Below are 7,052 nucleotides of genomic sequence, written 5' to 3'. Positions count from 1 at the left end.
GCACCGGGCCCACTGGTTAAAGGGGCCCCCCCGAGCAGGCCGGCCATTGCTATGTGCCACCAGTGCGGTCGCACAGGGCTCCGGCCACCAGCCTGTCAGGGGGGGAGCACCATGGATGGGTAATCTACTTACCCCTCCATGGCGCCCCCTGCAGGGCCCAGTCCGCCGCTGCCCCCGCCCGCCCGCTGCTGCTGCGGCGCTTCAGCAGCAGCGATACTGACAGAGAGAGAAAGCCATTGGCTCCCTGTCAGTCACTCTTGTGGTCGCACTTCCTGCGGTCACAAGAGGCCGCACTCTCCCTCTAGCGCCCGACGTCACTGGAGCGTAAGGGGAGTGCAGCCTCTTGTGACCGCAGGAAGTGCGGCCACAGGAGGGAAGAGAAGAGGAACGCGTGGACTTAGGTGAGTAAAAGTGTTTGTTTTTTTCAATGTTATATGGGAGGGGGAGCGCATATGCTATTGGGGAGCACAGGGGAGCTATATACTATGGGGGAGCACAGGGGAGCTATATACTATGGGGGAGCACAGGGGCTATATACTATGGGGGAGCACAGGAGGCTATATACTATGGGGGAGCACAGGGGGCTATATACTATGGGGGAGCACAGGGGCTATATACTATGGGGGAGCACAGGGGGCTATATACTATGGGGGAGCACAGGGGAGCTATATACTATTGGGGAGCACAGGGGAGCTATATACTACTGGGGAGCACAGGGGGATATATACTATGGGGGAGCACAGGGGGCTATATACTACTGGGGAGCACAGGGGGCTATATACTACTGGGGAGCACAGGGGAGCTATATACTATTGGGGAGCACAGGTGAGCTATATACTATTGGGGAGCACAGGGGAGCTATATACTATTGGGGAGCACTAGAGAGCTATATACTATTGGGGAGCACAGGGGAGCTATATACTATGGGGGAGCACAGGGGAGCTATATACTATTGGGGAGCTATATACTATTGGGGAGCACAGGGAGCTATATACTATTGGGGAGCACAGGGGTCTATATACTATTGGGGAGCATAGGGGGCTATATACTATTGGGGAGCACAGGGGTCTATATACTATGGGGGAGAGCACGGGGGGCTATATACTATGGGGGAGCACAGGGGGCTATATACTACTGGGGAGCACAGGGGGCTATATACTACTGGGGAGCACAGGGGGCTATATACTACTGGGGAGAACAGGGGAGCTATATACTATTGGGGAGCACAAGGGAGCTATATACTATTGGGGAGCACAGGGGAGCTATATACTATTGCGGAGCACTAGAGAGCTATATACTATTAGGGAGCACAGGGGAGCTATATACTATGGGGGAGCACAGGGGAGCTATATACTATTGGGGAGCTATATACTATTGGGGAGCACAGGGAGCTATATACTATTGGGGAGCACAGGGGTCTATATACTATTGGGGAGCATAGGGGGCTATATACTATTGGGGAGCACAGGGGTCTATATACTATGGGGGAGAGCACGGGGGGCTATATACTATTGGGGAGCACAAGGGTCTATATACTATGGGGGAGAGCATGGGGGGCTATATACTATGGGGGAGCACAGGGGGGCTATATACTATTGGGGGGAGAGCACAGGGGGCTATATACTATTGGGGGGAGAGCACAGGGGGGCTATATACTATTGTGGTAGAGCACAGGGGGGCTATATACTATTGTGGGAGAGCATAGGGGAGCTATATACTATTGGGGGAGAGCACAGGGGGCTATATACTATTGGGGGGAGAGCACAGGGGGGCTATATACTATTGGGGAGAGCACAGGGGGGCTATATACTATTGGGGGAGAGCACAGGGGGCTCTATACTATTGGAGAGCACAGGGGGGCTATATACTATTGGGGGAGAGCACGGGGGGGCTAAATATTATTGGGGGAGAGCACAGGGGGGCTATATACTATTGTGGGAGAGCACAGGGGGGCTATATACTACTGGGGAGAGTGCACAAGGGGGCTATATACTAATGGGGGAGCACACAGGAGGGCTGTATATAACTGGAGGAGCACATGAGGGTCTATATACTACAGGGACACCTTAAAACTATAGAGGCACAGAGGGGTGTAACTATGTAGGGGTACAGAGGGGTGTAACTACTGTATAGGGGTACAAGGGACCTAACTACTGTATGTGTTGGAGCCTAAAATATTTGTCTAGCAGATTCTGGAGAGAAGATTCACAGCCAGGAGAAGACTTCAAGGTGGCCCAGGCTGGATGGAGAGAAAAAGAAAAGGTGACAGACTCTGATCGGAGAAGATGCCCCCGGTGAGTCACTGGATGTAACTGCACTCTGTTATAGGGTTGTAGTGTTAGGGGTCATGATGTGGCGGGATTATGTAATGGTATCATTGGTGATATCTTTCTGTTTTGTTTAGTGCAGTTTTTAGGTAATATGTAATCACTGTATGGTGGAAATAGTGTTATAAGGTAACTACTGTATGTATTGGGGCTCTTGATACAGTGTGGGGGCAAATTCAGTACATTGTACAATGTGCCGAAAGGGAAGGGGGGGGCCCACTCTTGAGGGCTGTGCACTGGGCCCACCAATGTATTAAAACGGCCCTGGTTTACAGGGCCTATAATCGTTTAGCAAGGGCTGTGCGGACATCATTAAAGATGTCCGTGAAGCCTTTGCCAAAAGAGTTTACATTACCTGTCCATGCTCTCGGTCTTCTCCTGCGCTGTTTCCTCCCCAGCACTGCCACGGCCAGTAATTGGCTGGGCGGCCTGAGTAGTGATGGACAGTTGCTTTCTCCATATATCTCCCTTCCCTACCAGTCTGTGTTCTGTGTGGTCTTGATACCAGAGGGCTGGTCCAATCATGCCCTGGACCAGAACTCTGACATCTTTTAAGAAGACCATACAATGGAGTCAATGGAGCCGGTGGAGAGGAATGGGGGAAAGTGCAGGGACGAGCGGCAGATTCCGCACAGAGTTTTCGGCAAGAATTACTGCATGTGCATATACCCTTAGATTGACAACTTAAGTCTGGACAGTTTGAGTCCTCCAGAAGAGAAGCCACTTTTACATAGTATTTTTCTAATCTGGCTCATAGATGGGGGTGCCAAGTAGCACCTAACCTTCTATAAGGTCTATGTCACTTATTAGAGCATAGGGTTGTTTTCACACATTGCTTAGATAATAAGAGGTTTTGCCCACCGAAAGCAGCTAGATATTTCCACAGGATAGGGGATGAATGTATGTTTTAGGGGGGCTTCACTGCTGGGACATGTGTGATGAGTACAGGGGACCTCCATTTGACCTACAGACTTTAAACAGAGTGGCTGTATGTGTAGTGGGGAAGAAGGAAAAACTCAGGACCCCCATTTCAGTAATTGGTGGGGGTCCCACTATTGATCATATATTTATGGCCAGTGCATACATATTTGAAATTAGAAAGATGTAACAATGCTGGCCTATAAAAGACTGGGCTTCACCTAATGCGGTTGCCTTTCCTGAGTCCTAACTGTGGGTCTTAGTACTCAGACAACCCCAGGACTTATAGTAAGGTTGAATAGTATGAAAAGCAGGAAGTTACAAGAACAAATATGTAAAGGCATAAATTATTTTAAGAAGATAACAACGAGAATAGTAACTCAATAACAGATAAAGGCATTTGAATGTTGATGACACAAAGGAATGATGACGGTAGCAGCCAGGAATTGAGGCAGAAGAAGACAAACAGCAACTATCTACTGATCCTAACTAGCTATCCCTAAACCTTTCTATAGATATGTCTGCAAAGTTTTAACCTAACAATAGACACCAATATGCCTTAGAGACGATTATTATGCAGAAACTCGTTATATCATTCAAATTTAAACAATAATTGTCCTGTGTAGTTGCAGGCAACGATTGAAAAATCGTTCATGTGTCGTTGATCGTTAATTTAGACCTGACCCTAAAATCATTGTTAATCGTTCGCTGTAATTCCGCATATTGTTCACTAATTGTTCATTGTAATTGCACATTGTTAATTCTTTTGCTGGGATCACACTGAGTAAACGATTTCTATAACGATTGTAACTAACGACTATCTTCCATGTAATATGGTAAACGATTTTAGGTTAACGATAAACAATCTTGTTTGTGATTGTTCATTGTTAATTGTTAAAAATCGCTTCGTCTAACAGGACCCTTACTGTCCCTATCAATATCCCTATAATAACCCTGTTTTGCAAATTACCCCCTAACAGAACTACAAGCAGGCATTAGGACCCAGAGTCGAAAAGAGGGCTGAGCATCAACTAAATCAGAAGAACTGAGCTCAGGTAATCTAGATAAGCAGCATCAGCATTTATTAATCTGGCATATGGGCACTAATTTCACTATCATAATATGTCATGCCAGTTCAAGCCCAGATCCTTATTTCTTCCAGTTTCAACATAGATTGCAATATTACATGCCCAAAATACGTAGGATGAGTAAGCAAAGGTATCAATAATCTGCACTGTCATTCTTTGTCAGGTAAGTAGTCACTGGCTGGATACAGTTGGGCTGTCACTATAAACAGGGGGCAGGACTGTGGGGTCCAATGTACAGATAGCCTAAGAGTGTAACAAGTTATTCATCTGTTAATTATTAGGGAAGGTTATCACGTTTTTATCTCTTCATAAATAGTTAGTTTACAGGCTGCAAACTTTCACCTGCATCTAGCCATTGTAATCTCCCCGATACTAAATACCCCTGCAAAATCAAATATCTAGCTCAATTGTCTCCCCCTAGATTATACACCGCCTTATAAGACCTCCAAGAATAAAAATACTATACTTTAATAGTTATTACCACTGGTCCTTGATACTAAACAATAGAACCAAACTTTACTATATAGAGACTATTTATAAGATGGAGTCCTTAAAGGAGATGGTTAGCGAAAATAAAAAATAAAGTGCGGCCAAAGGGGTGAGGGAACATAATAATCTATACTTACCTATCCCCATGCTCCCCGCATCACCACGTTACCACCTTGCTCTAACCCTCTGATCTTCAGTTTTTCCTGTGTCCCGGTGTCATCACGACACGGAAGGAAGTGGCCGCTCAGCCAGTCAGTGATAGACTGAGCGGGCATTCTTGAGCCGAGTGCTGCAGGAGGTTAGTAGGGGTTTGTGAATGGTGATGCAGCACTGCGGGGGCTTGAAGATGGGTAGGTATAGATTCTTTATTGTCTTTACGCACCCCCCTGTACGCACTTGATTTTTCATTTTTGACTGAGTTCTCCTTTAAAGGCTCCGCCCTGACTTTAAAGGTTTGCCATGGCTATCATCAGGATTTTGCGATCACTTCGCAGAGCGCAAATGGTGCACTTCCTTTGAAACCTTGCTAGTTGTTGTGGTTGCACTGACCACAGCATCTACAGGGTTAACTGTTGGGAGTGGGTTGTGGGTCCGCTCATGAGAGTTGCAGTGATTGCCCGACTACAAATGTCCATTAGCAAAAACGGTGGTTTAAATAGGATGTGACAGTATGTCGATTTACAAGAAGGGTTTAAATGAAATGTTCTGCAACAGCTCTGGGTGGGGAACTAGCAGGAGAGCTGGGTGATGAAAAGGGAAAGCAATGCATTCTGGGGTTTGTAATACTGAGCAAGACCTCCACTAAAACCTTTTTTTTTTGGGGGGGGGGTACATTTATTACAAACATCCTTAAAGTGTCACTGTCGTGAATTTTTTTTTTTGCAGAAATCAATAGTCCAGGCGATTTTAAGAAACTTTGTAATTGGGTTTATTATCCGACAAATGCGTTTTTATCATGAAAAAGCAGTTTGAAGCTCTCCCCCCCTGTCTTCATTGTTCTCCTATGGAGAGAGCTAAAGAAAAGACCAAAACAGGACAACAAAGAGTTAATCTACAAATCCCTCACGGGATATCTCCTGTGACAGTCACCAGTGACCAGTCTGAGCTCGGATTACAGCTGTCACCCAGCTCTGTGCCTGTAATCCTCTGTTATCTGCTTTCTGCTGCCGGCTAACTCCCTCCTTCCTCCTCCCCCTTCCCCTCTCCCTAGAACAGACAGGGGACGTCTCCTGCAACAAGTCACAATTTTCAGATTTTTCAGAGTGGATGAAAAAGAGGAAGGAGGGGGGGACCTGGGAAAAGGCTTTTTACATGCAGATAATGGCAGATTTGGCTAATAAACCCAATTACAAAGTTTCTTAAAATCGCCTGGACTATTTATTTCTGCAAAAAATAAAAGTACGACAGTGACTCTTTAAAGCCTCGCTACCATTCCCATTGAACAGTCTTAAAGCCTATAATATAATGTATATACTGTGTGTATATCTTACACGGCGCTGTACTACATAGGCAATTAGTGTGCTGCTTTTGATGCACAGTGGGGATACCCGTAGTTTCCCGTGTGATAATTAATACAAAGAAAAATAAAGAGATTTGCATCTAGCGCACCTAAATAAAACTCATCAGAAGGTCATTACTCACGATATCTTTTTCATCTGCTTTTACTCTTGGTGATGAGGTGTTTGCAATCCTTCCGATTTGGAGTTCCAACAGGGTGAGTATAGTCCACGCTGGGAGTACGCCCCGGCCGGTGGCGTGTTCTCAACCAGCTAGCTAGTGCCGGAACACTAGCTAGCTGGTTGAGAACACGCCACCGGCCGGGGCGTACTCCCAGCGTGGACTATACTCACCCTGTTGGAACTCCAAATCGGAAGGATTGCAAACACCTCATCACCAAGAGTAAAAGCAGATGAAAAAGATATCGTGAGTAATGACCTTCTGATGAGTTTTATTTAGGTGCGCTAGATGCAAATCTCTTTATTTTTCTTAGTCTTAAAGCCTCACTTCCATTTACCACGCTGGATTTACTAAGAGGCGCAGGACCCGTGGGATCTGTGCCTGCCGCACATCAGGCGCAGAAATTTACACCTGCCCTAGTGCAGGCTAGCAGGCATAAATCATGGTAAATCAGGCAGAGGACGAGGCCTTCATCTGGGGTTACAGCTTGGGTACACCACAGAGAAGGTAAGAATCTGCGCCTTCTCCATTGCTTGCGCCAGTGGGGCAAGTT

The sequence above is a fragment of the Dendropsophus ebraccatus genome, chromosome 8, assembly GCF_027789765.1.
Source record: "Dendropsophus ebraccatus isolate aDenEbr1 chromosome 8, aDenEbr1.pat, whole genome shotgun sequence".
NCBI classification, from domain to species: Eukaryota; Metazoa; Chordata; class Amphibia; order Anura; family Hylidae; genus Dendropsophus; species Dendropsophus ebraccatus.
Note: the sequence above shows the minus strand (reverse complement) of the source record.